Below are 7904 nucleotides of genomic sequence, written 5' to 3'. Positions count from 1 at the left end.
CTAATTCTCACCACACTCCTCTTTGTTACATGTGTACAGATATCCTTGATTCGTGTGCAAGACTAAGGGACAATTGAAATGGCCACTCCTGTCTCAGATGATAGATGATATCCATATAATAAACTGTCATATATTCAATACATGAAACAGCATGAATGAATCCCACAAATATTAAGAACCCAAATCACCTACTCCCTCCTCCCCCAAGACTCACACAACTTGGGCATGGAGAACTGAAACCATAAACTGCTCCACAGCTTACTGTTGACATCCTCATGGTTTTATTATTCCATACTCTTGTTGAGCACAGTTTTACTATTCCAGGAGACTCTTTCTTAAGCAAATAACTTTATTATTTATTATTGGAACTCTCTGAAAGATCCATCATCTCCTCAATAGAAAACATCAGCAGTTTATATCTCAAGAGCCTTTGAACCCCCTACCTCAAAGCCCTTGCCTTGCTGTTTCCACCAGTCTTAAGAAATTATATCACAATCTTTACTGAAGGGTTCCTGTTTTTGGTTTATTTTCTTTTCTTTTTTTTTTTTTTTTTTAAACACCATGACCAAATGGTATTTATTTCAGGTATGAAAGTCTGGTTCAACATTTGAAAATTGATTAATGTAATCCATCACACCAACAGGCTATAGAGGAAAAATCACATGATTATATCACTAGTTGTAGAAAAAGTATTTGAAAAAATTTAACACTCATTAATGATAAAAACTTCCAGCAAGCTGGAAATAGAGGAGAACTTCCTCAACTTGATGAAGAACATCTACAAAAAGCAGCTAACATAATACTTCAAGATGAGGAACTAGAAACTTTCCCACCAAGATTGTGTACAAAGCCAAGTTATCTCCTCTCACCATTCCTCTTCTTTTTCCTTTAGTTTTTCATTTTTTTATTTTTAATTTTTTTGTTATACTTTAAGTTCTGGGATACATGTGGGGTACATGTTCTGGGAACAAAGGGGGTGTGGTAAGAATTAGTAGCAAGTGGAATGTTTGACACACAGAGCCTTCTAGTTGTAGGCTACAACTAGTGAACATAGATATCTTGAAAAGTCACCTCTTAGGAAACTAGTGTTGTTTCTATACAAAAACCTACGTGTGATTCCTTTGAATTCATTGACATGAAAAATAAATACATAAAAATAAAATACAAAACTTCTGTGTGAAATGTTGCAGTGGAGTAGAATAATATCCGTTATTCTACTGATGGACATTGAGTTGTTTTCAGTTTTGGGATCTTAGGAAATATGTTGCTGTGATCATTTTTGTACGTCTTTTGGTGCATTTGGTGCATATGAGAACTCACTGATTTGTGTGTGTTTGTTTGTTTGTTTTTTGTCAAGGAATCAAACTGCTAGTGGAGCTTCTTTTGTTTTGCATTACTTAGCATCCCAGGGTTCCCAGAATTTTCCTCTAGCCTAGCACTCTCAAGGTTTGGCTCATCTCTTCCTGTCCGGGGGACTTCCAGTCACTCACTGATTCAGTATTTATGGATTGCTCATTGTATGTCATGCACTGCACAAGGTGCTGAGGACACAGCTGTGAACAAGATTTTCCGGCTCTGTGAGAGCAGAAACCTTGACTATGTTGCTCACTATTGCATTGCCAACTTCTAGAATAGTGCCTGGCATATAGTAGGTGCTCAGTAATCCAGGGTCAGCAAACTATGGCTCAAAGGACAAATCTGGTCTGTTGCCTGCTTTGTCAATAGAATTTTATGGGAACACAGAAACACTGATTTATTTACATGTTGTGTATGGTTGCTTTTCCCCTATAATGGCAGAGTTGAGCAGTTGACAGAGATTATAAGTCACACAAAGCCTAAAATATTTATTCTGTGGTCATTTGTGGAAAAAGTTTGTTTCCAATGTAGCTGGCTATTTGCCTAGATAAAAATGGATACTTCTATTACGATGGAAAAGGAGATAAATGGGTATTTTTTGTTAATTTTATACTTATGATAGAAGTTTTCAAATATATAGTTTTTAAAACAAAGAAGTAAAGAGAGGAGAAACTGAGCCTGATTTACCCACCACCCAGCTAGAACATATGGGTTTCCTAGGGCTGCCAAAACAAAGTCTGACTAACTGGTAGGTAGCTTAGAAAAACAGAAATATATTGTCTCATGTTTCTGGAGGCCAGAAGTCTGAAATCGAGGTGTCAGCAGGCTCATGCTCCCTCTGAAGGCACTGGGAAAGGTCCTCTGTTACAGATCTCTCTCCTAGCTTTGGGAAATGTCAGACATTCCTTGGCTTGTAGATGGTCATCTTCTCCCTGTCTCCTCACATTGCCCTCCTTCTCCCCATGTCTGCCTCTCTGTCCAAATTTCCTCCTTTTTATAAGGACACCAGTCATGTTGGAATAAGGCTCACTCTAATGCCTTCATTTTAACTTGATTACCTCTGTAAAGCCTGTATTTCCAAAAAAGGTCACATTCTAAAGTGTTAGGACTTCAACATGTCTTTTTTAAGAAGACACAACTCAACTCATAACAGAAAAAGGGATAGCAGTCTCTGAGACCTCAGCAGCATCTTCTGAACTAAACACGTCTTATGAGATGCCTTGAAAAAGTCTGGGAAATAATATATACCAAATAAATCTTCCAAAAGATTCACTACACACATGGACATTCCACTAGCTCTGAAAAATCTTGTTGTAAAAACCTATTTAACTCAAAACTTCTGAATTATTTAACTGTGAGACCGTAGGGCTACAGCTTTGGAAAGAGAATGAATAGCAGATGTAACAAAAAGCGCAGAGCTGGAAACATAGTAAACTCTCATTAAATGACAATAGATACGTGGAATTTGGAAGAGTACTTCAATGACAACCAAAAGCTTAGGATGAGAGAAGAAAATTTATCACATTATAAGCTGCGGCCTGTTCAATGGATGGGAACATGGATATGCTTTGTCCATGTCTTCTGCACTCAAACAGGTCTGCAGGGCTTCTACCTTGTTGTTCTTGCTTCAGTTCTCTAGGAAAATACTATATGTCCTTTAAACAATTCAGCTCCCTGGGTTTGTAAGGCGAGTCCTGATTTCCGATGTCACAACTTTGGAGGAAAAAAGTCCTATTGTAGTTGACTTGTAAGAGTCTTCTCTAAATAGGAGAGACAACAGAATTTCAGAGATAGAAGTACCACTCAATATTTCTTAATCCCAATAATGCTTATCATAGGGTACGCTTGTATGTAAGTGTGGGCAATAGTATATGTCACCTACAATCCCCTGCAGAGGTTGAAAAGAGACTTCCATGTACATTTGCCTATGCATCCTTTTATGCATGGGAGTAGAGGTATGGGTGGCAAGGACATGCTATGGATGAGGGGCACACAAAGCTTAAGGTTGGAAAAAGACAGAAATGAAATGACATATTAGTAAACAGTTTCTGCAAAGGCAAGCTAGGTGATTCAGTCTTCAGTGTCCCTGGCCAGAGCATCGAGGTGCCCTGTGAGTCAGGCAACCTGAAAGCAATCAGGTGTTTTTTTTTTTTTTTTTTTTTGGTTTGTTTTTGTTTTGTTTTGTTTTGGCCCAAAGAAGCATCACACTGGAGGCCATTGTGAGTCTCATTTTACAGAATGAGAGACATATCCACATCCACATTGTCAGGGCTCCTTATGCATGTGAGGGCATCAGGGTTTCATGGTTGTAGAGCCATGCCAGGTGGGAGGACTGGGCTCAGGCACAGAGAAAAAGAATGAGGAGGGCTGCAGAGGCTCCCTGGGCCCTCCTTAAGCACCACCCTTTCCATGGCTCCCCATCTTCCACTCTCCCATTGGCAACACTCAGAAACAGGTTTGAAGGTAAAGCAAACTAAACAGTTCCCATAGACCAGAAGTAGGTGTTGTTTTTTCCCCATTTGGCTTTGTGAATATTAATTTTTTTCTTTGGAAATTATTCTCTCTTTAATGTCACAGAGAATTAACTGACAACTGTGTTCTTAATGTCACAGGGAATTAAATGACAACTGTGAAGTACATAGAAAGTAGCTTTAAGTAGCTGAGCAACCATATGATTTGAACAACTGAAGAAACAGGCTGCTGGGCTTCACTCAAGAACCTTTTGTTTGGGTCATGGTTGCTGATCTTAGACAAGTCACTTTTTCTCTCTGAGCCTCAGTTTCCTAATCTGTAAAATAGAGATGATAATACTACGTCTACCTGCCTACCAACATTGGGATGGTTCAATTAGATCTCATATGAAAATTCATCATAAACTATAAAGTTATGCATCAGATATGATTATTATTTTGGCCATAAAAGACTTAGAACTGTAGTTTCTATTATACAATTGTCTCCTCAGTTCTTGCCCCATTTTCCCCTTCCTCACACAAATCATGAACTTTGGGATTCTTCTTCCCAGCTTTATTGAAGTATAACGGAATAAATAAAAATGTTATACATTCAAGACGTAGAAGGTGATGATTTGATATACATATACATTGTGAATTGATTACCACAGTTAATTAACACATCCATCACCCCACATAGTTACCATTTCTCTGTGTGTGTGTGTGTGTGTAGTGAGAATACTTACAATCTACCCTCTTAGCAAATTTCAAGTATACAGTACAGTATTATAAACTATACGCACCATGCTGTACATTAGATCCTCAGAACTTATTTATCTTATATCAGAAAGTCTGTATCTTTTACCAATATCTCCTCATTTTCCCCACCATCAGGTCCCTGACAACCACCATTCTATCCTCTGCTTCTATAAGTTCAACTTTTTAAGATTTAAACGTATGAGTGAGATCCTGCAGCATTTTTTTCTTTCTATGTCTGGCTTATTTCACTTAGCACAATGTCCTCCAAGTTCACTCATGTTGTTGAAAGTTGAATTTACTCATTTTTTATGACTTAAAATATTTCATATATATTTTCTTCATCTATTCATCTGTCAATGGACACTTAATACTGAAATTAACATGGAAGTATAGATATCTCATCAAGGTACTGATTTCATTTCCTTTGAATGTATTAAACTCAGAATTGAGATAGCTAGATTATATATTAGTTCTAGTTTTAATTTTTTGAGGAAGCCTCATACTGTTTTCCATAATGGCTGTATTAACTTGCAGTCCCACCGACAGTGTGCAAGGGTTCCCTTTTCACCACACCCTTGACAATGTTTGTTATCTCTTCTCTTTTTGATAATAGTCATCCTAACAGGTGTGAGGTGACATGGCATTGTGGTTTTGATTTGCATTTTCCTGATGATTAGTGCTGAGCACCTTTTCATAAACCTGTTGGCCACTTGTACGTCTTCTTTGGAAAAATGTCTATTTAGGTTTGTTCATTTGTTTGTTGCTATTAAGTTCCCTACATATTGTGGACATTAACCACTTATTAGATATATGATTTACAAATATTTTCTCCCATTTCATAGATTGCCTTCTCATTTTGTCAATTGTTTCCTTTACTGTGCAGAAGCGTTTTAGTTTGATGCAATCCCAGCAAGTCATTTTATGGGTGTCAAAACTGATTTTAAAGTTTATATGGAGAGGCAAAGATACACCGTAGCCAACATGATGTTGCGGGAGAAGAGCAGCATTCAGCACTGACACTGTCTGACTTCAAGACTTACTATAAAAGCTACAGTCATCAAGACAATATGGTATTGGTGAAAGAATAGAACAATAGATCAATGAAACAGAATAGAGCCCAGAAATTGACCCACATAAATATAGTCAACTAATCTTTGACAAAGGAGCAAAGTCAATACAATAGAGAAAAGACAGTTGTTTTTCAATAAATGATGTTGAAACAACTGAACGTCACATGCCAGAAAAAAGAATCCAGACACAGAACTTATACCTTTTACAAAAATTAACTCAAAATGGATCATTGACCTAAATGTGAAAAGTAAAATTATAAAACTCCCAGAAGATAACATTGTAGAAAGCATAGATGACCTATGGAGATGACTTTTTAAAATATAACACCCAAGGCACAATCTATAAAAGAAATAATTGACAAGTTGGACTTCACTAAAATTAAAATCTTCTGCTCTATGAAAGACACTATCAAAAGGAATCAGAAGACAAACAACAGACTGGAAGAGAACATTTGCAGAATACATATCTTTTAAAGGACTGTTATGCAAAAAACACAAAGAACTCTCAAAACTCAACATAAGAAAACAAACAACCTGATGAAAAAAGGGGTGAAAGACCTGACCAGACACATCATCAAAAAATATATACAGAAGACAAATAGGCGTATTAAAAGATGCTCAACATCAGAAATCACTAGAGATTTCAAATTAAAACAAGATACCATTATAATCCCATTAGAATGGTCAAGGTCCTTAACATTGACAACACCAAATACAGGTGAGGATGTGGAGTAAGAAGAGCTCTCATCCATTGCTGATGGGAATGCAGTTTTGGAAAACAGTTTGACAGTTTTTTACAAAACTAAATATACTCTTACCCTACAATCCAATAATTACACTCCTTGGTATTTACCCAAATAAGTAGAAATCTTATGTTCACACAAAAACCTATGCAAGACTGTTTATAGCACCTTTATTTATAGTTGCCAAAACTTGGAAGTAACCAAAATGTCCTTTGATAGGTGAATGAATAAATAAACTGTGGTACATCTGGACTTTTGGACCATGGGATATTATCTAGCTCTAAAAATAAATGATCTATAAAGTGATGAAAAGACATGGAGGGACCTTAAATGTATATTATGAAGTGAAAGAAGCCAGTTTGAAAATACTACATATGGTATGATTCCAACTATAAATGCCATGGAAAAGGCAACACGATAGAGACAGTAACTAGATCAGTGGTTGCCAAGTGTTAGTGAGGAGGGAGGGAGGAATAGGTGGAGCATAGAGGATTTTTAAGAGAGTGAAACTACCCTGTATGACATTATAATGGTGGATATATGTCATTTTTCATTTGTCCAAGTCCATAGAATAAACAACAGCAAGTGAACTCTAATGTAATTTATGGACTTTTAGTGATAATGATGTGTCAGTGGAAGTTCATCAGTTGCAACTAATTTACTGCTCTGATGCAGGATGTTGGCAGTGGGGGAGATTTTGTGTGTATGGAGGTGGCTGTGGGCTTGAGGGTGGGGAAAGGAGGTATATGTGAACTGACCCCTCTTTACTTTCAGTTCAATGTTGCTGTGAACTTAAAAGTGATCTTAAAACTAAATAGCTTTTTGTCTGACATCTTAGCGAGGTTAAAGTGGTTACTGCTACCCCCTGGGCATCGTGATGCTGCCCAAGGATGACAAGAAGAAGAAAGACACTGGAAAGTCAGCCAAGAAAGACAGAGACCCAGTGAACAAATCTGGTGGCAAGGCCAGAAAGAAGAAGTGATCCAAAGGCAAAGTTTGGGACAAGCTCAATAACCTAGTCTCGCTTGACAAAGCTACATATGACAAATTCAGTAGGGAAGTCCCAGCTGTAAGCTTATAATCCCAACTGAGGTCTCTGAGAGACTGAAGAGTAAAAGTTGTCTGTCCAGGGCAACCTTTCAGGAGCTGTTTGGTAAAAGACTTATCAAACCGGTTTCAAGGCACAGAGCTCAAATAATTTACACCAGAAACACCCAGTGTGGAGGTATTCCAGCTTCTGGTGAAGATGCAGGAGCAAGTCCAACCAATTGTATATTTGGAAAAATAAAACCTTATAAAATAAAATAAAATAAAATAAGGTCTGTATTAAAAATATCACCCAATAGCTTTCAAAATTCCCAAAGCCTAGGCCAAACCTGAAATCAATTAAATCAGGATATATGAGGTGTGACCTAGACATCAGTAAGTTTTTGATAGAACCCGTGAATCACAAAGAACCGTCAAGGCTGAGAACTACTGCCCTAGAGAATGCTACTCAATTAGAGTCAGGTTAGACTCACCACTTG

General features: G+C 37.3%; 1 pseudogene; it reads left to right on the top strand.

Annotated features, from left to right (window-relative positions):
* The first annotated feature begins 7255 nt into the window (after positions 1–7255).
* LOC144339463 (small ribosomal subunit protein eS25 pseudogene) lies at positions 7256–7686 on the top strand (annotated as a pseudogene).
* Positions 7687–7904: the final 218 nt, after the last annotated feature.

Source organism: Macaca mulatta, chromosome 2, assembly GCF_049350105.2.
Source record: "Macaca mulatta isolate MMU2019108-1 chromosome 2, T2T-MMU8v2.0, whole genome shotgun sequence".
NCBI lineage: Eukaryota > Metazoa > Chordata > Mammalia > Primates > Cercopithecidae > Macaca > Macaca mulatta.
Note: the sequence above shows the minus strand (reverse complement) of the source record. Positions and strands in the feature narration are given on the sequence as shown.